We start from the raw sequence: 24,811 nt of genomic DNA, 5'->3' as shown, positions 1-24,811 counted from the left end.
GGATAACATATGAACCTTGAGCTAAACAATGTGCATATTGGATCTATGCTTACAACTGGCTAAATAACTTGCAAAAAGAAGCTCCTTCAGGTAATCCAATAGTTTCTACCAGAGATAGGACTGAACCACAACCTTGGATCTGAGCTTCAGGTTAGTTTTGCTCTGGTTCGAAACATTATAGGTTGGAGCCACCTCTCATTTACTTTCTCTGTAAACAGTGTAATATTCTGAAAATCTCTTCCATTTGACCCTATAAGCCGAAGAGTTGACTTTTTCCTGGCATGCTATAGGATGGATTAGTACAGTGCTACCCTAACAGACGGCTGGGACTGACTCAACAAAATCCACCAGGAATCTGGGGAGATTATCCAAACAATAAGTATCTATTTTCTCTGTTTATATGCCATCTAAGGATACAACTGACTTGCCTGCCACAGTATTCTCTCCCTTTCCGTGTTTTTCTACCTTAAAATCAAACTTCCTGCAATAGTCAAGAATCTACTGTTAGCGGACACAGAGAAAGGAAGAAACACTATAAGGTAGATATCATTAAAACATTATATCAAGTACCTGCCACCATTTAGAAAAACAACTGATTTGTCTACTGGTAAGCAACAGAGAATGCTGCAATAAAAAATAACTTTTTTTTTCTTGCCATAACTTTTTAAAAGAGCAATAAACTAATTGAATCATTTCAAGAACAGGTGGTGAGTCTCAGTATTCACTGTAACTACCTTTTCTGTACTCAGTGATTTTTGTGAATGTTGTTTTTTTCACAGTATCCAGTGCCCTTCATTACTGAAACTATCATTCAGGAATGGTGGTTATCCTTGATTTTAAAGCCCAAGAACCAGCCAGATGATTCTGGATGCGGGGAAGGGTGTTGTTTGGTTTTGTTCGGGAGGTTCTTGTCAGGGTTACTGGGAAGAGATACTTGAGTTCTCTAGTACCAGAGGACATGCCTATGAGCTGGAAATTATGGTCACAAACAGGACAGATGGTAACCTCACACATCGCTCTCTGACTGGATAAACTCAGCATCTTTGGGATCCAGATGCTAATGTCTGAAATTAATTTTTTCAGCACTCACATCTGAAATTGTGGCTTCTCTCTTTCATTATTGGCAGGTGTAGGATAAGATGCTGATGAACTGCTTGGCCTTTTAAAAGGCATCATTTTCTTGAATCATGGGGTTTCTTTTTTTTTTTCTTGTGGTTTTTGGTTTGTTTTTATTATTTCCCTTCTGAAAAGTCTGAACTTGTTTATGTCTGAGAATATGATCTCATGCAAATTCTTCACAAGGTTCATCTTGCAAAGACTTTGGGCAAAAATAGTTAGCTTCACTAGAATAATTCAAGTATGCGAGAGAAATGTTAGGCGTGCTGATCCTATAGCCTCCTACCTCTCAGTATTGGAGTTCATTTGCACTCCCTGTAGATCAGGAGTAAAGATCTACAATCTCTCTGTCAGCAAACAAATGCATTTTTTAGTTTGTGCTGACATCCCATTTCTCTGATAATGGGACTCTTAATAGCATGCATTTGTAAATCAAAACTACAGTAAATATATCAACTCTACAATACTTTCCACGTCTAAATAAACAGTTTTTTTTTTCATTTTCACTTTTATCTTCAGGATGTCAAGCAAGAGATTAGAAGGCAGTTTTCAAATGAGGAGTTGGGGGGAAAGCATGATGTTATTCTACAGAAGTTACTTGATTGCTGTTCATAGTCTTTTCATTACAATTGGCATTTAGAGACTCAACCACACATGCCGCTCTACACCTTTCTACATGATACTGTTTCTTCCTGTTCTCCTTATCTGTAACTGTGATGATGCACAGCTTTCTCCTATTTCTTTCTTGTGGGTTTGTGCGGTTTCTTGATGTTTGTGACAGGCCACGATAGGGGAAGCTTTTATCACTGTGGGGTTTGGAGGCCTCAGTAAATTGAAAATTGCAAATGAAATCCACTGGGCTTGAATTCATCAGCTATTATGTCAGATGACCTTTGGCAGCTGCTGATAAAAATGAGAGAATGTTAGCTCTGATCCAATTTTCAGCACTAACCATTCCTTTTCAAATCCATTCACAGTCAGGCAGCAGACACATGGGAAGTGAAAATGATAGGGTTTCAAGAGAGCTGCATTGTGTTGCAGATTAAGATTTTCTCCCCCTATTTCTAGAGGTCGGCCCCCAGGCCCCTGTCTGGTATCTACCTATTGTCCAATCAGTTTCAATATCTGCTTCAGAGGACATGTTAGCCATCCTTACAGATAAGTGCTTACAGGAGAAAATGTTGGACTTAATAGTTTTGCTTAGGAGGCATCAAGGGTCACAGTGTACCAATATTGACTGGCACATGTTAGTTTAATCTGACATTCTAAGGAATGTGACACTAGATTCTTTCAGAGTTGTTGTTCTCTAGGAGATTTTTGTTCCCAGGTCTGGTTTTATACATTTTATTTTCCCATAACTATTTATATTCATGAATCAGTGATATTCAAAAAAGTCTATCAAAGACAGGCAGGTGCGGCCCTTCGTTTGTATTGGTAATGTATAGGTTGACTAAATTATGAAACCTGAGACATTACATGCCAATACAATATCTTGTTCTTGCAATCTGGTTAGATATAGCCATTTTAACAGCATTTTCCAACTGAATACTACTGGTAGAGCTAAAGTAAACAAACACTTACAGGATATAGGTTTTCAACCAAATATAATGAAAGTACCTTTTAATTCAGGGAAGGTGAATGAATTTTTGCCTTCCAAGGGCCTGATCCTGCAACATACTAAGCATCTTCAACTGCCACTGGTTTCAATGAGAATTGAGTGTGCTCTGCACCTCCAGGAATTTCTCCAAAGCTTGAAGGACTGAGTCCCAATCCAGTATGAGCCATCAAACCAGCATTAGTGAATGTATGCAATTCCTCCATCCTCTTTTTTGGGACTAGTGTGTGGGCTTTTGTAATAAACATCTCATCTAATAGGAAAAATGCATAATAATGTAATGTTTACAGTTTTATAATAATAATTAATAATAATAATTAATCATATGAAATATTCTGCTTCATTTAATGTCTGATCCTGAAGTTTGACGCAGGCACAACTCCCATTGAATTCTGTTCTTTAAGAGGGATAATGAAGATACATAGATTGGACGTGAGTGTTGAATTCCTTTTGTCCAATCAGATTTCTTGTACCATAAATGTCATTTTCCAAAGCATTGCTATTAAACTTTCATAGGAAAAGGTATTCTCAATACTTCTATCAAGATGTTTGAGGAGCAAAAATTGCCCCTAATTTTGAAATTACATATATGTTGCACTGAACATTTTTTGTTAATGTCACATGCCTCTATGTACTTTTGAGTACAGAATGGAGGAATATTTTATACTTCAATAATAGGGCCATGAATAGAACATGAATAGAGATACAGTTTAAGAACATGAACAGAGATACAGTTTCTCTGTTTATTGAGTAAATCAAGTTGTTTACGATTAACTTTTATGTGGTGGGTGGAAAAAATGTAAAATAATTGCAAAAATATTGGGAAAATGTAACGGGATGATTCTTGCTGAAATTAACTCAGAGGTTGTGCTTATATTTTTTGTCATTATTATCCCTGGATCTGAACACTTCTGAACTTTTAGGAAGTTTGGCTCTAGATCCAACTTTTTGGCTTGGTCCCATCTCTACAAAGAATAAAATCCAAGAGTTCTGATTCCCAGTTCCCTGGTTTTGTCGCATAAAGTTCTGATTTCCCAAATAGTACTCCCAAACCTTTTGAAGTTTTCCTATCACAATAAATAATGACAATGTGTCAGGTTGGTTTAGATTTTGTTAGAATGTTTTCATGATTTTTGTAAAATTCCAGTGGACGCAATTGTTTGCCAAACTAGCAAGTGAAACGGACTAGAAACTAACTATAAAAAGTTGGAGTGGTGCACTTAAAGGTAACTTTAATTACTTCGGTCTCTGCAATTTGCTTCATCCATTGGATGGTAACATCTATTTATATTGGCCCAGAAATCACAATTCCTCAGTTTCCTGGTGATTTAAGAGACTGTTGTTCTGGTTTCATGATAAGGATGAAAAAGATATAAAGTTAAGGGAAATATTTTTAGTTGGGAATGTCTCATTTACATAAAGTGAATTTGAAGAGGGGTCAAATGACTAAAAGTGAATGCAACATTTGGCCTCTCCAGTGGTGTGTCATTAAATAGAATGGTTCGTTCCATTCAGTGGTTGTTGGTATTTATACCACTATGTAAATGTGCATAGTGCTTTACTAGATATAGGTTTGATTCTCCAGTCACTTAGAACAGTTTTATGTCCATGTAGTGTCATTAATTTAGTGGTGTTAGTCCTGATATACACTTGTGTAAAAGAAAGGAGAGTCAGGTCCAGGGTCTCTGCCTTGATGAGTTTACAATCTGGGTTAAGACCTAACATGAGGAGTAATGATGATAAACATGGGAGATAGTGGAGCGGTTGTAACAATCAGATTGTGGTTTTGCTTCATGTAGTAATGCACATAGTGCCTGGAGGTCGTCAGTCTTTATAATTGTATTTAGTTACTTAACTTTTGTTTCTTTGACGAAAGGACTAGGATTTGTGTGTTTGTGGATAAAGTGTGTTTTCAGAGAAGAGTAGAAGTAAGAATTTACCTTTGGTATTTTCTTTAAAACTCAACGGAAGGAGTTTGACCATTTCTTCAAGGAATGCATTCTTGCTTCAATGTGTCTATCAATGTCACTCTTTTACCAGCCACGGGGCTTGTTTTTGAGCAACATGATACATTCTCTTGTGAATAGTGTATGATCCCAGCACCTCTTCCCTTATGGAAAAGTCCTATTTGGGTTTGTCTTGACTAGGAAATGTGCTCAAATTTAGGTAAGGCTTAGCTAGCATGCACTATTTAAACCCAATTTAAACTGGAACATCTACTAGTGTAGATATAAAGTAACACCCCTTTACTTTGATTTTGTTTCAGATTCTAATCCAGTTAAGATTATGAGCAGCTCAAATCAAGATAAATCTGATACCCTGCATCTACACTAGGAAAAAGGTCAAGGTGTAGGTCAGGCTTAGTTCTCATGTTATCTAAGCCTGACCTAAACTCAGTCACATTTCTTAGTCGAGACAAACCCTAAATTATGTTAGGGATTAAGCCAAAAGGATTTTAGGGCCATTTAATAGGGTTCTATATAAATTACTCCAGAAACCTATAGAATATAATAGAGAATTAAATCCTTTCTATAGGTTTTTGAACCATCCTCTAGAACTCTATAGCAGGGCTATAATTTTCTATTAAACTTTCTAGGATAGTATAGTACAGACCTATAGAAAACTTATTATATTCTGTTAAATTCTATAGAACTGTTCCATAAGGATTCCACCTGCATTCTGCTTATTTAGAAGAGAACCCAGGTTTGCTAAGCAGTTTTAAAATTTTTATTCCTAATCTATATTATGAAGGCAAACTATGCTTAAACTATGTTACCGGAGCTTTCTTAAAACCAGATTTTAAAACAATTTTGCTAGCTTGTTTAACAGCCAGTGTAGATTATACTGATCTTGATGGCTTTTAACTAAATACCACCTCTCTACGCTCTAAAAAGAGGATCCATGAAAATTAAGGCCCTTTCTAGGAAATAATGCTTGTTACACTATCTGAAAACTACCCATCTATCCTGTAGTTGAGACGTGGAGGTTTTTTCTGGGTTTTTGTAGTGTTTGAAACACCTTGAGGAAGAGAATGGAATGGAGGGATTTCTCTTTGGATAAAATGGTTTTGGTGTGGAAGCAGGTCCATTTAAGGGATGCATAGCAGTTATGTAGGAGTACTGAGCAGGAGTGGCCAGACTCTGACAATAAAGTTCAGTCTCTAGGAGCCTTCTCTCAATCTCCTTGTGCATCTACACAGAAAGTGGACATGATCAACTGTATGTGAGTTTGATGGGGTGTACAAACCCCACACTGAGCAGTAAGGGGTTAAGGAACTACTCTGGACTCAGCCAGCCCCACCCCACCACACACATAGCAAACACACCACTTGGAGGAGGAGTTAAAAGGCAGGGGAGCAGCTCACTTGGTGGCAGACCAAGGAAGAGAGCAGACCCATTACCTGCAGCTCCAAGAGAGACGAGCTGAGGGAAGGCAGAACCTCTCCTTAAACAACTGCAAACAACTTCAAATGTCCTTCCCTGAGGGAAGGGAGGGCCTGCTGCAGAGAGAGTCTGAGAGGGAAGCACTCCCTCTCATATGAACTCTGGACTTGATTGATCCCCTTTATTCTTATTTGGACTACCCCAGCAGGGGAAAGCTCTTGGAGTGAGTTGGCCCAGGAGGCTGGGCCATGCCACAGGAGGAGGCTGTTGCTGCCCGAGAGGCAGGAACGACTTCACTACATGCCGCCACCAGGAGGTGCCTTGTGGTGAGGAGACAACCCTCATGCTGCCTTATCCCAGACAGTGACCTTGGGACAAATGCAGGGAGGTGGTAGGAAGTGGCCCAGGGAGGGCCACCTTAAGCATCCCCAGCTGTCAGATCACTGATAGCACTCAAAGGGCCCTGGGTCAGAGCCCGGTGGGGTAGGAGAGCCTGGGCTTCCCTACCAACAACCTCTCTGAACATCACCTGCCTAAGCCTTGATCACTAGGCAGCCTGCCAACCAACCCGGAGCGAGGGCTGTCACAGTGAGGTAGCAACATTACTTATTTATTTCTTGCCCCAGTTGACTAATTCACTGCTTTTGGTAAAAGAAATCTAAATATTGGGGTTTTTTTTAAACGGTAGTGTAATCAGTTTTTATTAACATTACGATGACTTTGCTACATGTTGGTCACACTCAGATGCATTTTTTGCTAGGGTGTCATGACATGACTCATGTCCATGAGACCTAAAAAGACCTTGTTAACAATGCCTTCCTCACCCTTATATTAATAAGAGGAAAAAATGCTCTAAGACAGACTCCTCCAGTGTGTGTGTGGCTGTCTGTCTACATAGGCTGTTTACTGCTAAGGGACAGCACTGTAAAATATACTGGTGTAAATGCAGATTAACTCCGTAGAAGCCAGTGGAGCTATTCTGATATACACTGGTGCAACTAAGATTAGAATTTGTTGTCTTCTGTATCTGAGACAGTTCCAAGTATGCTGTTATTACTTAACAAATACTAAATAATCACACATACACATTTGTAGTTCATCCAGAACATTGTCATATAAGAAGTCTGATAAGATTATTTCATGCTATAGAATGTTTAACTCTGCTGATTGCGTTGATGAACGTTAATATATTTGTTCACATCTCTTTTAGAGTGATTTCTCTGTGATGATACTCAGGGGTGCTAGAACAATTTGTATAGTGGGGATGCTGAGAGTCATTGAACCAAATTGTAAACTCTGTATATGATGGAAACCACTTCAACCCATCACCCTTAGTTCCAGCTCCTATGATGACACTTATATTGGCGCTTGTAGAGCAATTAATGTTGCTATAGTTAAGAAAATGTTTTTGTATCTCTCTCTTGAAGACATCTAGGGTAATACTGATCCTTCTGTTTGAAAGATTTTTCTTTGAGAGTTGAACTTTTTGAAGTGTAATATTCAACACTCCTGTGTGTATGGATTGGAAAATATATGGAAAATTGTGAGGCATGCAGAAATATTACCTCACTCGGAGAGTGACCAGTCATTCAGAACTCAGTCATTCTGATGAGCTTTGACCTCTTTGCTTAAACTGTAGGTTTGACCTTACTGAATAGTGCCTTGTGTCTTCTAACATGACAGGAGTTTAATTTAGAATTGTCCTCTTTTGTGGAAGACCCAGGAAGGGGAAAAGGTCACCACTTTGTAGTGTCCTTCCTATTCTCCCCGTTGAGGAGAGGTTTCCAATCTCATGTTTGGGACCCAGGGCACATGGAGTCCTGTGTTCTGCAGGGAAACAAGGAGCTTTCCTGCAGATTTCCATGTTGTAATATGGGAGAGCTAGGCCACTCCATGATGCTCCTTTAGCAGCCAATTGTTATTGGCAATGTAGCTCCCTAAAATATCATGGGATACTTGCACATTGCCTTCTTTTTGTAGAAGACACAGGAGATTTAATGCATTATTTTTTTTGCATGGGTGTTTGCTTGGAATTTCACCATAATCAGAGTGAAGTGTGCCCCATATAATGGCTGTACCCCAGGTTCCACCCTCTCACTACCCGTGAATCTCAACATGAGGAAAAATATCTATAGGCTCCTTAGGATGGGGGATCATGCACTAATGCTGCCATTTCCTCCACCAGTGCAGCTGGAGAGGGAGCAATGCAGTCCTATATGATTTTGTAAACAACAGTTATGATTTGAAATAAGGTGTCTAGCTAAATTTATCAAAACCGTTAGATTACACAAACTGATAATTTTTCATTGTCATCAGGTGAGTCACAAAAGTTTGCTCTGGCAAAGCCTCTGCATCTTCTAAGAGTTTGTGAAAAGGAATTAGACAAAGGAATCAAGGCAAAATCTGGAGTTGGTAGTGGTGTACATTTATTTCACTGAAATTAACACAACAGAGTCTTCTGTGTATGTGGTGATAGTGTACTGGTGCAATTGTATAGATGAGAGAAAAGAGAGAGAAGATAGTGAAGAGTCAGGAAGTCCCAGTTTTAAATTCTGCAACAAGAATTTTTGCAGGTCTTTTTCAAGGTGACAAAGAGTAAGCAGTAAGCGAGAGAGAGAGAGAGGAACCCATGCTTATTTGCCCTGTTCTAATTTTATTCTGATAGTTATTGCTCTGGTTTGTTAGGAACCAGAGCTTAAGGGACAAGTTAAAAGTGGAAAGCGAATGAGTCATATGTGATCTGGAGTAGACTTCTAGTAGAGATTTGTGGTACTGTGACCTAAGAGCCCCTTTGTGCCAACTCAAGATAGTCTTGTCAGAATATTTAGCCAAACAGTGTCATGTAAGGTATATAAAAACTGGTGACATGCTGCGCATGAATATCACTGCATGATGTACATATGGGTTGTGTATAGAGAGTTATGTCTGTGTGCTGGGAATGTGTTGTTATTAAAATAGATTTTGGAGGCAGTGGATAAACAAGCCTGCCTCAGACAAAGGAATGTAGATTTACCTGTCTGGGTAAAGCTTTGTAAGCCATAGACAATGACAATTATTTTTGTTTTGTTTGTAATCCTTTTCTCTCTCTTTTATGCTTCCTTGGTATCACTTACATCCACATTATTAATAAACTCAGTCATGTTTTATTACAAAATCATCTCAGTGCTGTTACACCTGAGTAAAGTGTGAGTCCTCAACTAAACAAACAGGCTGGTGTATGTATTGTCTCTTCGGAGGCAGCAAACTTAATAATTTCTGTAAGTGTCCATTGAGAGGGACTGGACACTGCAGAGAGATGTCTCTGGGGAATTCGGGAACTGGGGTTTACTGATTGTTAGCTGCAAGGCAAGGTAAAGACTGGCAGTGTCTTGAGGAGTTTGCTGATAAGATGAACAGACTAGTGTGGTATGGTGCTGACACACAGTTCAAGTCCTAGCAAAGTTCACTCTTGCTGAGGCAGAGGGTAACGTAGTGGCTTATGGTACTGGGTGTCCTGAGGACAGTGTCCAAGATACCAAAATTCTCCACTATTCTGAGGGACAGTAACATATGTTGCTTCTCTCATTTGGGGATGAATGGAAAGAGATGGGTTTTCCAATACTGTAAATTTGTGTCAAGATAAACTGCATTTGACTTTGTTTTCTGGTGGCCAATTACTTATTGCTATTGTGCTATTCACAGAGGAAATGGAAATGGTATACGGACTTTTAGCATACTTGCTTCATACAGAAATTAATTTATTCCTTTCAGTCTTCAGATCTGTTCCTGCATGTTCTGAGATCAGTGGATATGGTTTACATTTCTCTTGTGAATACTGGCATTTTAGAGATTTAATAAAATTACTAACTGTTTTCAGAGCAAAGTGGTATCTAAAGTTGAACGCTGTTTATGAGTAACTCAGATGTAATGCAACTTAATTGATAGTAAAACACAATTTAAATCCCACATTGTTTCAGTTAGAGTTGAGCGAACTATTTTCATGACAGGTTTTGGTTCCTAGCTATCTTCTTTCCCAGGATGCTGGCTGTGCTCTTCATCCCCACCTGAAGATACTTTGTCTCAAAGCTTGGCTTCTCAATGGTTCGCATGACTAGAATCAACTTGCTCTAAGGAAGTTCAACAGGTATTATTGAATAGTAGGAAGGAGTCCACGAGATACACTTACCTCCACAAATGGAAAATGTTCAGCCCGTGGCGTGTCCAAGAAGGTGTTCCTCCTGACTATTCTTCCCTCTCAATCATCCTTGATTACTTCCTACAGCTAAAAAAACCCAGGATTATCTATGAGCTCTATCAAGGTCCACTTGGTGTCTCTAACAGCTTTTCATTCAGCGGTTGAGTTATTCTCAATCTTTACCCTTCCTACAACTGTAAGGCTTCTGAGAAGATTAGGGAACCTTTTCTCTGAAATTAAGCAACCCATACCTATCTAGGATTTTAATTTAGTACTTAAATGATTTTAAGCCCTCTCTTTGAGCCAATGGCAACATCTTCCTCATTAGTTTTTTTAAGAATACCGCCTTTTTGGTGGCTATCACCTCTGCTCATAGGGTGGGAGAAACAGGGGCTCTTAGGGGGATCCTCCATTTATGGTATTTTTCAAGGACAAAGTTTAATTTTATCCACACCCTAAATTTTTTCATATCAACCAGATTATCCACTTTCCATCTCTCTTCCCCCCACCCCTGCCCCAAGACTCATCAGTCCAGAGAGGAGGCAGTTTTACACCCTTAGGATGTTAGGAAGGGTGTAAGCCTTTTATTTAGACAAAACTAAGTCATTTAGGAAATCGTCCAGTCTGTTCATGACTATTACACATAGATCCAAGGTTTGTCAATTTCCACCCAGAGAATATCCCCATTCTGGACATTTCTAAGGCTGCCACTTGGTCTTCCATACATACCTTTTCCAAGCATTATGCAGTAATTCATTCTTCTAGGTCAGATGCTGACATAGGAAATTCTGTGTTGTCTTCAGTCTTGGACTTGGCTCCAAATCCCACCTCCTCCAGCTGGGCATACTGCTTGGTAATCACCTGAAGTGAAGCACCCACAGGGACACTACTCGAAGAAGGAGAAGATTACTCACCTTGTGCAGTAACTGGAGTTCTTCAAGATGTGTCCCCCTATGGGTGATTCACTACCCATCCTCTTTCCCCTCTGCTTTGGAGTTTTCTCTGGGGACTTTATGGTAGAGAGGGAACTGAGGGAGGTTCATTCACGCAGCCCTAAGTAGCCGCAGAACAGGGCACAAGGAAGAGTGGCCTGCACGTGCACCCTAAACAGGCACTACTACCAAAAATCTCTGGTTAAAGGTGCAAGAGGTGTGAAGTGGAGCACCATAAGGACACACATCTCGAAGAACGACAGTTACTGCACAAGGTGAGTAATCTCTCCTTCTTCGAGTAGTGTGCGAACTCATGCGAAATGAATGGGCAAAAAAACTGTATGAATTTTCACAACAACTGTTTCATCAGCTTTTAGTTTCAGTTCAGTGCAATGAGGATATTGCGATTTCAGTTATAATGAGAAACTGCTTATAGGGAAATTGTTTGACCATAAAATCTCTTTGTTATAAGAGAGTTCCACCACATGTGGAATGTGGTGCTGTATTTTCTTATCAGTTGTGAGCATAGAACTCTTCATGGTCTTAAAACCCCTCAAAAATTCATGGCATGGCATGCTTGGCAGCAGGAAACATAGATGCCCCAGAGTGTCTCTATCAATGGCATCTGGATGTGAGGTTGGCCTCCTTCCTAGACTCTTGGCTAGCTGCACTGCTGCCTATTCAGATTGCTATGTATCTGTACTGGCAAATTTACATGTAATTTGCATCAAGCTTTCAAGTCATTACTTTTTGTCTAAGATTTCAGAACATTTCAGTAAAGATGCGTCAGAACACAGAAAAGTGTGTATTCTACCTATCAAAGTTTTGCTTCACAAAATTTATTTTAATTCCTTGTTTAGAGATAATAAATCATTCAGAAATTGTATGATATTTCTGGTAAAGGAAGTGTGAATGGAAATGGAAGAATGAAAATGACACCTTGGCTATAGTTAAAATGTTCTGAGGTTATGTTTTCATTTAGTAGATTCTCAGGATTATGCCCAAAACTGTGTTATCCATGGAAAAGTTATTAGCTGTACCTAGACAGTTATTTGAGTAATCAATAATATTGGCTTGTAGTTTGAATACTCATATTGTTTTCTGTGTTTAAATGCATCCAGTGTCTTCATTTCTTCCACTGAAAGAGAGAGGCTGAAGTTTATGGAAATTCAGTTAATGTTAACCATTTTTTAGTTTGCTAGAACTCTGTCCTGGGTTTGATTAAACCCATCCCTCACAATTCTCCTCCATTGAGAAAGGTGTTTATCAATCAGTTTAAGTTGCTTCCACTTATTTTATGCAGCTTTGTAATAAAAATTAAGTCCTGGAGCTGAAAAATGGCATTTAAAGGAAAACTGTGCTGTAATATAAAAAAGATTCTAATTGCAATAACTAAAAAAACCCTTCCTTCCTTCAGGTAGGAGAAAGTGTGATATATTTTCTGTTGGCTTTTTTCTCAGGCTACTGTCACATGTACTGATACATTATCTATCTATCATTTCTAGTGTTCTCATCACCATAAAACCTAGGTATCAAATAATATATACCAGTATATATAAAATAAAATAATATGTTTATAGCAAAAATTGGCTTCTTTTGAGGTAAAAATATCAAGGTTTTTTGACCCAATAGGCAAATATATTTACCTTAAGGGACAATAAAACTGATGTTCACTGATACGAGAAGTTAGTATATATATTGCGACATACAATCTGAATACTTTGAAATTGCTCCATTAGCACTGTGATTTTTCAAAAGTGTAGGTTTTCCTTTTAAGCTAACATTCTAAAGGGGAAATAGATATGTTTAGAGGGCCATAAAATACAGCTATTTAGTTCCGGGAGAGGTAAGTAATAGATTGCTTTATATGTTGCTTATTTGATTACATTGTTCCTTACTTCAGTTTGACCTCTGTGTAGTAGTGATCATATGACTGTGTTCAGCTAGTCACGAACCCAGGATTTTTCTCCTGTATGTAGCAACACTGTACTTGTAAGTTAGAAGTTTTTCTTCAACATATGAATGGTGGAGTTGGTAAAAGAGTGAGATTTTATTTGGTGGTAGAATAACTCCCTGTGTAGGGCTTGAGAATGCCCTCAGATAAGTGGGCACATGTTACTCTACATTTTGCAAGATCAGCCACCTTGCATTTAGCTGATTCCATTGGCTTCTGGCTGGCTGGCCCATTTTATTTGCACACTGAGGATGAGTCTGTGTCTTTTCACAGATCTTTTGTCAGTAACATGTGGTCACAGCAATTTCTTAATCTTATGGTAGATAACTTTTTTACATAATATATGTCATATATATTTAATCTAAGCAATGCCTTATGTAACCAAGGAAAGGGTTAGGTTAGAGCAGATGGCTTTATGCAGTCCAGTAGGACATAGTTCTAATAACCTGAATTAAATAGGCTTCATGTCCCATTATTATATATCATAGGGATTTTCTAACTTCAAGTCTTGTATCTAGTAAGAGCCAAATTGTCTATGATGAAACATTTCACCGTGTGATGTAGCCAGTGAAATGTCAGTGAGCCACGGAAATGAAGTATACATGATAACCATTCACGTATTTAATAATGAGGGCTGAGCCCTCAATTTCATTCCATGTTTTAAATTCCCTCTTTCATACAACATTCCTTGAAAGAGAGTGTGAGTGTGTGTGACTTTGACTGACTGTATTATTATCAGGAGTGTGTGGATTAAACCATATGTGAATCCTTTACATTTGGTTGCTTGCAGTTTTGAACCCCTCCAGGTCATCTTGTCAAAACAGAATTTTAGTTCTGAAATTAACAAAGTAGAAACAAACATACTGAATTAATGCACTCTTCCAATGTTGGCAGATAATTGCCAAAAAGAAAGTGCCTGCACTGGAAATATCAATAACTTTAATATGTGAGATTTGTTAACACAAAAGCAAACAAGCAAACTTGCTCTCCACTGACTGTCACTAATATTTATTCGTCCAGTGACTGTTAATCACACCAAGTTTACAGTCCTGTATAGCACCTGTCACAGGTGCTGATCATTAATCAGCTATTACAGCAGTTTATTCTGCTGCTGACAACTTGCAATTTTCTACTGATTCAGCTAGTTTGTCAGGTGGGAATTATGGCATAGCACATGTGACAAAACACATCACACATTTTTTCTCTCTCCTTTTTTTTTTTTTTGCATTTTCAGGCTTCTCTCTCTTCCTCTCTCCCCCCCTTTTTAGACAAACAATATCTGGGAACTCAGAAGTAATAAGGCGGAATGTATAATTAATTACCCAGCTTGCTCTAATTAGGGATGAATAAGTTGTGTCCCTCTCATCATCACAAATGTGGTGATGGGTAATACCAGTTTATGCTGTATTAACTGCAAATATGCAATCCTTCTGAGAGCACTTTTGTTGATGAATTTGATGAATGTGACAATAATTAGCAGAGACAGATGAGAGCTAAATTACTACTGACAATGTAATGCTATCCCGCTCGAGGGTCTGAGAACGTGGCAGGCTAACATGGCAGGGACTGAGGCCTCGTTTCTAATTAATAGTCTTCTTCTTCCTTTTTTTTTTTTTTTTTTTTGCTAGTGGGGTTAAAAAAAAGGAGGAATGGTAATTGTTTTCGTCAAAGGCTGCAGGGAGTTATCAGGGTAATAAAGTTAATTAGCAGAACAAACATCCTTTCACTGCCTTACCAGATTGAGGAAAAGAGGGTAATTCAAACTGCAGAAAGATATGACTAGATGAGATGATAAGGAGAAAAATTTTACACAGGAGGCCAACAGAGAAGAATCAATTTTTTTCTTCATTTCTTTTGGCTCAGTGCATGGAAAGGAATTATACATTGTCCTCTTTCAGCTCACAAAGTTGCTTATGTATAAAACTTTATTGTTGTGATTTCTGGTTTTGGATGGGAAATGAAGTTAAGAGAGATCATATTACGTTGTTTAATTTTGTCAGGGTCTTTCAAATCACGATTGTTTTGTTGCATGATGTGCAATTTTATTTTTATTAAAGTGGCTTTTTCCTAATGTTCACAGCATTGGACTGAATTGGTAATATTCTTTAAAGAAAAAACAGGTTTTTTTAGTTATCCTTGTCTTCAATGGACCCACTGAGCATGGCCATTGTACCAGGCTCTGAAATAGCTAGATCAAAGTTTGAATTAGTTGAGGGATTTCTTTGAGTAATATTTCTGTTACTACCCTCTTCTAATATAAAAGAAAAAATCCCAAAGGCTTTAATTCTGCAAACACTCATGTATATGGGTAATTTTATGTATGTGAGTAGTCATACTGAACAGAACTACTCATATCTGTAAAGTTACTTGTATACATGAGTGTTTACAGAATCGGGGCCTAAAAGAGTAGGTTGTCTACAAAAATAATATTAGGTTATTCCTGATGACTACTTCCATTCCCATATATTTTCGGTTTAGCCTTCTAAGGATGTTCCAATTTCTCTTGCATATTTTTTGCCCACTTTCAAAACATATCTAGTGTCTACTACATATATTATCAGTTATTGTTATGTATGGAAAAATCACATTTTGTAAATCCAGAGGGATCCATCCGGACAGAAATGGGTTAACCATTTTATTCTTTTAGTATATTCTGTACTCATCTTACTGAATCACATACTCCAGGCACAGAAGAGATCTTCCCCAAGGTACTCTGCTACTGCATCAGGGAATTTTCATATTCCCAACAAAGTCCTTTGGCCTCCCTCCTTTTTTTATTTAGCCAAAATGAGATTGTTGAAAGAAAGAAAAAATGTTTATAGAAACTGTCATAAAAATGATTTGGTTCAGGCAATCGATACCTGGAACAGGAAACTTAACAACTGGTGACCTCAAAATGAGTTAAAAAAAAAAAAAGACTGAAGTTGTGTGGATGACCAAAACAGACGAATGTCAAAATCAAGAGCCAGTGCCTAAATCCGCTTACAATGTTAAAAGTATGTTGGGGGCTGGTTAGAAGCTGACAGAGCACTGCGTGCAAGGCTGCTGAGGATGGGGGAAACTCTGGCACAAGTTAAATGGAGTAATTTTATGATAAATGGATGCCCAGACTACTTAAGGGGCAACTATACACAACCATGGTGAGACCAGTTCTTCTGTATGGATGAGAGACATAGGCAACCAAAGAGAGGCACTTGAGAAGATTTGTTGAGTCTTCAACAAATTCATTCATTGAAATGAGACAATTGAGGACAGTGAGCGGGGCGACTTTGCTGGACCACAAGTGGAAATGAGGTCGAGGAGGTTGGCGGTATCAGGGAGAAGCAGCAAGAGAGGAGGCTGACCTGGTATGGGCGCATACAAAGTAAGGATGTAGAGAATCCTGCTAGGGAGACCTTTGAGACCAGTGTGTGTGGACAAAGAACAAGAAAGTGGTGGAAAGATTGTGTACAGGAGGACAGAGTTGATATGGACTGAGTGTTTGACTGACAATCCTAGAAAAGAGTGATCTGGAAAAAGAAACTGTCAAGAAAAACACACATACTGCATACTCTTCTATTGTAGAAAACTATTCCTGCTCACCCAACAATCTATGACTAACCCCCCAAAAAGGTCTTGAATAGATTTCTTGGGGCTCGTACTAAGGCTCCATGCAGTCATCCTCTCAGTGGTGGATGCAACCACTCACCTCCAGCATCATTGCATATCCTCTGATCAAGCCAGAAAATGACTTGCATATGGAGTAACATAAGCATCATCATCATGGAGTTCTAAAGTATCCCATGACTGCTTCTTTTAAACTATTCTTTCTTGAGTTATGAGTAATACCCATATGCTGATGGTCATTGCACTACTTAAAATATTGCCTAGCCTCACTGAGAAGAATGTAGCCCTTCTTGCCTCACAAATCGGAGAAAAAACTTGGTTTCACACTTATTACAGAGAAACTAACAATCTCAGAAGAAGCAATTGGGGTTTTGCACTGGATGGGTGGTCCAGTGATTTAGGGTGGGCCAGTGATTTAGGGCACTCGGACTTGGAAAATCTGGGTTGAATTCCCTGTTCTGTCATAGATTTTGAGGCGGTTTTGCATAAGTCACTTAGGGTAAAATCATAGAATCCTAGAATATCAGGGTTGGAAGGGACCTCAGGAGGTCATCTAGTCCAACCCCTGCTCAAAGCAGGACCAATCCCCAATTAAATCATCCCAGCCAAGGCTTTGTCAAGCCTGACCTTAAAAACCTCTAAGGAAGGCGATTCCACCACCGCCCTAGGTAACTCATCCTGACTCCCCTCTCCTCCCCCATTGAAATCAATGGAAAAATGCATATATATATTGATATTTAGAGGGCCAGAATTTCACCCTTCATCTCTTTAGACCTCAGTCCCCTATTTGTAATTAGTGGTTTCCTACCCCACCAGGGTGTAGTGAACGTAACTATATTAAAGATTGTGAAGTGCTCAGAGACTACAATAATGAGGGCAATGTAAGTACCTGTGACAGACAGATGATCTCAATCCAGAGAAAGTTAACAAAATATTAAGGCCACTCAGAGAAACATTTCTCCGACAAAGACCAAGTTCCCCTAAACACTTGGCACCTCTCCTATTCTGCTCCTCTCCCCTCTTTCTCAGATTAACTTCAGCCAACCCCTTCCTTCTTTGTTTCTGCTCTTTGCCCTCCTTCAATCTTCTCATTCCCTTCTGGATTGTTTTCTCTTTTTCATTTCCTTTTCCTTTCTTTTGATGTCATGTGACAACTGGTGCTGTATAACAGATGCTGACAAATTGATTTAATGAGGTCTGATGCTTTATTTTACTTGTAAACAATGAGGGGATTATTTTTATTATATACGCAGTTCAATAGTACTTTTTCTTATTTGTTGTTTGTTAATACAGAGCAGAGATTAGATGGATTTTTGAATCATGTTTGGGGTGGATATCTCAGAGTTCATGTATTTTATAGAATTCAATATTTGAATGCCATCACTCATCTTTACCAAGGGGGAAAGTCAGGTTATAAAGAGTAGAAAATAGGGATGATGTTGGTCAGCAGTAGATGCCTTCCCTTTAGTTATGGCCTTTATTCAACACATCCAGGGTAACCTCCATTGTTAGCAATGGGAATTCTTTCTGAGCAGCAGTGTTGTGAACAGACTTTTTATGACCTTGGGGTGGATTATTTTCTCTAATGACTCTTCAGTGCAACATAATAATTCACCAATAAAGGGTGCAGTAGAGTTTTGTCATCGATGTCCCTTTTCTGCTTTCAAGTTCTATTTGGCCATCAAGTAGGAGAGATTGGGGTGGGAATGGGAAGAGAAAAACAATGATGTGTTCAGTAGGAGGTAGACAGAACTTTATTGGGTTTGGTGCCATACAGCCTACTGGTGAAAACTGACTAAAACCTTGTTGAAGTGTTCATGTGTGGTGTTTGCAGAAAAGCAAGCATGATATACACCCATCCTGTTTCTCCTGCTAATGAGGTCTGTTACTGTAGGACAGTTGATAAGTGGATCACTGTGCATAGCACCTATATACTGCAGTGATGGGTGTCTTAAAACTAATTAAGAAAACTAGTTATAAAGAGAGCAACATCACTGTCCCCTCAGTTACTTATAATCTGGGATTCATCTTTGATTCCTCCCTCATTCCAAACTTCCTAGTCATGTCCAAATCCTGCTGCTTCTTCCCCACAACACCTCTATGATCTGTCCACTATTTGCCATCCCAGCAGCCAAAATTCTCATTCAGGCCCTTATCATTTCCCCTCTTTATCTCTGTCACCTCTTCCTTTCTGGCCTTTTCAACACACTCATTTTCTCTTTCCAGTCTATGCAAAAAAACTGTCTGTAAGATCACTGTTGCTTTGACCCCATCATCCCCATTTTTTAATCCCTCTGCTGAGTCCCTCTACTCCACCGCATCAAGTTTAAGCTTTTTGTCAACCTGTTCAAAGTCCTTCATAATTCTGCCCCTCCCTATTTATCTGCCCATGTCCTATTTCATGTCACCCACTGCCCCCTCCTGTGCTACCATTTGTCAGCTTCTCATACTAATATCTGTGGCTTCTTCTACAGCACCCGCAATGCATGGAATGCCTTCCTGGGCTCATCTGAAAAGCCCTTATCCTCTCTGCATACATGTTCTTCATGAAGATCCATTTCTGCTCTGATGTATATGGGAAATGAAAAAGATACTATGTTAATATAAATAACCTTATTACCAGGTGTGGTCAATCACCATTTTGACCACTCTTTGTATATGTTGCACTCCTTCTCCTTACCCTTTGTCTGTTTGTCTGTAGATTGTGAGCCCCTGGGGGACAGGGACTATGCTATTTTGTTTTTGGGACGTGCCTAGAAGGTACTATTGTGGGTGCTACCGGAACCAAACAACAGCTGATAGTGTGTTTGTTCAGTGATGCTAAGATTCCCTTCAAGTAATTCTAATTGTTTCTATAGCATATGGGAAATTGATTTGTTATTTCATTCTTGTCTTTCCATCTCAGCTAACATCCTTCACTGAAACCAAACTTGCTTTTCTGCTTGACAAAAGGATGGAGGAAACTGTCTTGTTCAAATCCACTTATTATGGAATTCACTATTTAATATTTGTGTGCCTCACCACTTGTCTTTTCACCTGGCTCATGGATGGAGAACCTCAAGTACTTATGATTGGACCTGTTTCATAGCAGTGGATGAATACTGGGTTAATGTTTTGAAGTGGGTTGTATATTTAAATATGAGCAAATTGGAGATTCTGCGGGGGAAAGTCCCCCTACATGGAACAAGCTGGGGTGGTTTCTCAAAAGAGCCACCAAGTGGAAAACAGGCTTTTGAAGTTGGCTGAACATGCTGTAATTATGAATCCAACCTTTATTAGTACTTCAGAAATGAGTTTTGTTACTTTATTGAACTACTGTGCCATTGATTCTTAGTGTTTATCCTCGTGAATACAAATTGCTCACTGTGTATGGCAGCTTTACTTTTAATCTCAGTGCAGGGGAGTGTAGCAATGTGGTTGATCAAACACAAAAGGCTAAAAATTAAGAATTTTTTGAGATTTTTGATTTACAAAATTATTTAAATGTTCTTCTTTGTAATTGAGAGGCTCTGTTGCTGCCTAATGAAATTACATTGCTGCCTAATCACATTACAAATCTGCATGCAAAAAAATATTTGTACACAAGGTGGTGATGTTAGCAACCAACTATTTTTATTCTTAACAACTCACAGTAAATAACAACATATTGTTTTATGTCTGAGACCTCCTAAGCTAATTTTGGATGTTCATATAAAAACTCAGATCAGAGATATCAGCAAGAAAAACTGTGAACTGAAGGTCTTCCTAATAAACACAGATATCAATGAAAATAGGTGTTGAGCTTTAAAAATATCTTCATATCTTCCAGGGTTTCTCATTTTCCTCTGACATAATTGTACCACGAGAATCATAGAAAAAACTTCAAATACAATGGTGGAAAGCGCAAGGTGTATCAAAAAGGTAGGTAACACAACCGTCTATTAAAGATCTCTTTCATATTTTAAATACTTCTTCTCATGCTATAACTAACTGTAAAAATAGCAACAGTTAAGATTTTCTGCCTAGAAAGTGAAGTGTTTGTATTTGAACTGACAATAGGACAAGTATAAAACTAAAACCAAGGAAAGGGGTAATAAATAATGACAACAGCTGTTTGTAATCCTTGTGCTCCTATGTTCACTGTTTCCATGTGTTTTCTTGTCTTGATGTGCTGTCAGCCTCCTCTCACCTGGGACTAGTGATATCTTATCAAAGCCTAAGCAGTTCCTCTTCACAACAGGCAGATAATAGTGCCTTTCAATTTATCATACTAGAAGTCTAAAAGAACCATGGGAACGATTGGTCAGGTGACAGTTTGATGGACAGCTTGACAGCCCTTAAAGCATCATGGGAAATGGTTGTCACCTGATTTTTCAGAGCAACTATGGAGATAACCTTCAGCATGACAGGAAAAACAAAAATCTGAATATTTGTATAGGGTTTGGTAACAGCCGTAATGCTCACCTAAGTGACAATGGGTATGAATTTGGATTACGTGAAATGGTGTAATCTGAACGGGGATCTATTCAGCCTGGAAATGCTTTTGACATCTTTAGCTTCCTTTGAACACTTTTATTTAAATGTATATTTTGCAAACAATAATAATGTGAGGGTTTTAACTTAAGTAAATGGTTTCCTGTTTCTTTTTGTCAAGCTATGTATATAATGAAATGTATGTTTATCTGCTGAATGAAATCAGACTGAAAAACATAATTTCAAGAAGGTAAATATTCCTTTTAAAACAAAAGGAATGCAAATGTGGAAAAAGTCTTGTTTTTGTACATTGTTACTGTGGTTGATTGTGGGCAATAATCATTAGGTGGCCACTGTAAAATTAACTCATCTTTTCATGGACGGGTGTTCACATCAAAAGCCCAATGGCTGTTGCTGTGTACTTCTGCTGAGTTTGCCAACAAACAGGTCACCTATTGACCTGGGATGGAGAATATGCTACTCTCAGGTCAAGACTGATGTCCTTTGAAAGGAAAGTGTGAGAAAGCTGGCATTGCCATGACCATTGTTTCATTTGTTCTATGGATAAATGCAGGGTGTCATTTTCCAGGACAATCCGTCTAGAACCTTGTACAAACACTAAAATTCTCTTTGAAAAAATGGCAGATGAAAGGAAGAGGAAGACCATAAATGTATGTGTTACAAGGAAGGATCTAGATGGCGTACAGGATTAAGCATTAGTTCTTTACCTCTGGACACCAGGATTTAGGAGCCATTACCTCTGTGATGAATGAAATGAATTTGAAGGTCTCAATCTGGTCTCCCAAAAAGCACCTCACAGTTTGGAATAACTATAACTATAACCTTCTTTTGTGAAAGGCCCAGGATAGGAATCAAATACATGATGCAGGTTAGGATGAGATGCTTTGGCATCCTGTCCTGTGAAGTACCTGGTTTTAGTGAGTCATGTCAGTGTCTCACTTTCATTTTTAAAACTGAGGGTTTTTTGAACATCCTAGACCCTGGCCTCCTTCCTCCTTCAATCCAACCAAAATGCTGCCACAAAAATCATTTGCCTTTCCCTGCATTCTATGTCTGGCCCCTCTTCAAACACCACCTCTGCTTTCCACTTACCTCATAAATAAGTTCTTATTTTCAGCACCCTCCACAACTTAGCTCCTGCCTACCTCTCCTCTCTTCTCTTCCTGTGCTTCCCCATTTGCTCTTCTTCATGACTAAGAGCCCATCCAACTCCCATTGACTGCAATGTCTTCTTCCGTGCAGCCCACAATGGCTGAAAAGCCTGGTCCACCATTCCTCCATCTTCATGTCTCTCTTAAAAAAAATACATCTTCCAAAGAAGCTTATGAACCATGTCTCCTCCTCAAAAAGTGTGAACAAAATACTCTCTCTGTCCCTCCCCTCTTTCTCTCAACTCTTTCTCTGATGAGAAAGTGAAAGAGATAGTGAATACATATATCAAATATTTACTGTCACTGAGTCATTGGGGGAGGGATAGCTCAGTGGTTTGAGCATTGGCCTACTAAACCCAAGGTTGTGAGGTCAATCCTTGAGGGGGGGCCATTTAGGGATCCGGGGCAAAAAAATCTGTCAGGGATAGTACTTGGTCCTGCTGTGAAGGCAGGAGACTGGACTCAGTGACCTTTCAAGGTCCCTTCCAGTTCTAGATTCTAATGTACTGGTGATATAAATAACAGCCTCTATGGCATTAAGTGTGTGTGTATATATATTCTCTCCCTCTTCATGGCAAATTGTTAGATGGCAATAGTAACCTTTTCTGGACATTGTAAGTTTACCTGTTCAAAATTTCCCAATGCAATTCAGAGAATATTTTGTATTTTTAATGCCATGCAGGATTCTTTTTAGTTAAATCACCAGCCACAATATGTTACCCAGCTATTTTTGCACATTTCATAGCGTAATTTTAAATTGCAAACAGGAATTTACCCCCCAAACTGACCTGCTTCATAATCTGAAGCCAGCAAATTACTGGACTCGCATTTTAAAATAATAATTTTACGCTTGATTCTGGCCTTTTGGCTTATGCATATATACATGTGCATGCACACTCTCTCTCTCACACACACACACACACACACACACACACACACACACACACACACACACACACACACACACACACACCTCTTTATTCCCCTGTGGATTTTCTGCATAGCAGAGTAGAAGACCGCTGCATACGGTTTCTGCCCAGAGATATCCAGAATACCCAACAATATACCAGCTCCGGGTAGGACTTGGCAGATGGTGTATTTAGATGCGGATTTTTCAAGATGAAAATGGGGAGGATTCTCTTTAGGCTTTCACAGCTTGCTGTCTACATACTATTGTTCTGGTCAGCTGTGAGTTACATCAGAGTCTATGGTAAGATATAAAAAAAAAAAAGGAACCTTCCCTTGTGTCCCAGAGACCCCTTTGTTGAAGTTCCTTCTGTCAAATAGTTCACATTCAGACTCAGGGTTGTTGTTTTTTTCATTTCTAGATTTATTTTCAAGACTTAATCCTGCGTTTCCTTTACTGAGGAAAAATTCCCATTAATGGCAATGTCAGTATTTCCTAGAAGGAGTGCAGGATTAGGCCTTCTGTTTTAAACAGATTTGTTTTCACTTGAGTACACCAATCACTGAAAATACCCCTCGAGTTTTTTTCCTATGCACTTTTGATTTTTTTATCCTAGTAACATCATCCACTGTATATGAATTTAAGAAAATAGCCCTATGTGTATCTGGAGCCTCTACAGAGCTCAAGTTGCTACTTAAGATTTTTTCCTGTGGCATTTTTGCAAACAAACAATGTGGTTGTAAAAGAACCTAATCAGTGTTTGAGCTGACAAACAACCAAACAAAAAAGGTATTTAGAAGAGGCCTCTGATTTCCCTAATGACAGGATATACCCATCAAGTAAACTCAGTAACAGCTGCTCCATTGTGTTAAAGATTTTTAAGATGTCTTTACTATTTAAAAAGTTTTTTTTTATTTGTATTTACTTTCTCCAGAGAAGATGTACCGAGGTATTTAGAATTCTTATTATATCTTCTTTTTGGAAAAAAAGGAGTTAGCTGATTTACCAATGGAACACTGCTTTCCATGACTGTAAATATGAAGTTGTTTAACTTTAAAACTGGGTCTTAAGTTGTAGGCAGAATATGATGGGTTGATACAAATAGTTTTGCTGATAAGAAATAAGAAATGCCTAAAAAGCTTTTATCAAACTACCACTTAAAAAATCAGACACTGTCTTCCAGTCTGGGGTGTGGAACAGCATATGGAACAGCTGGGACACTTCAGCTGACAGAAGACAACATACTTCTTCCAGGGGCTAGATGGGGAGCTTTCTCAGGTAGTGATCTGTGGCTCTTAGACCTTTCCTGTGGAGATGAGTGGTCAGATGCTTAGTTTATTTTACAAACTTCTAACTCTGTCTCCTTTTTCAGATGTGTATCTTCATCTCCTCTTAGAATATTAATTGTGGTGGTTGTTGATGATGCTGTTCTGTTTTAAATTAGACCTATTGTATTCATGACCACAATGGTCAGGTTTCCAGATAGTTCTAATAAATATA

General features: G+C 38.7%; 1 protein-coding gene across 4 annotated transcripts in view; it reads left to right on the top strand.

The window, feature by feature from the left end:
• Positions 1-24,811, top strand: part of SOX2 (SRY-box transcription factor 2) — a 408,003-nt gene that overhangs the window by 233,934 nt on the left and 149,258 nt on the right. For 3 of the 4 annotated variants that reach the window (XR_010590329.1, XR_010590328.1, XM_065556847.1), the window contains one exon: positions 20,589-20,680. The exons of the other annotated variant lie outside the window; for it this stretch is intronic. The gene's annotated coding sequence lies outside the window, so the exon portion shown is untranslated. The remainder of the gene's footprint in view (positions 1-20,588; positions 20,681-24,811) is intronic. 4 annotated transcript variants of the gene reach the window in all.

Source organism: Chrysemys picta, chromosome 9 (genome assembly GCF_011386835.1).
Source record: "Chrysemys picta bellii isolate R12L10 chromosome 9, ASM1138683v2, whole genome shotgun sequence".
NCBI lineage: Eukaryota > Metazoa > Chordata > Testudines > Emydidae > Chrysemys > Chrysemys picta.
This window is presented reverse-complemented; position numbering and strand designations above follow the sequence as displayed.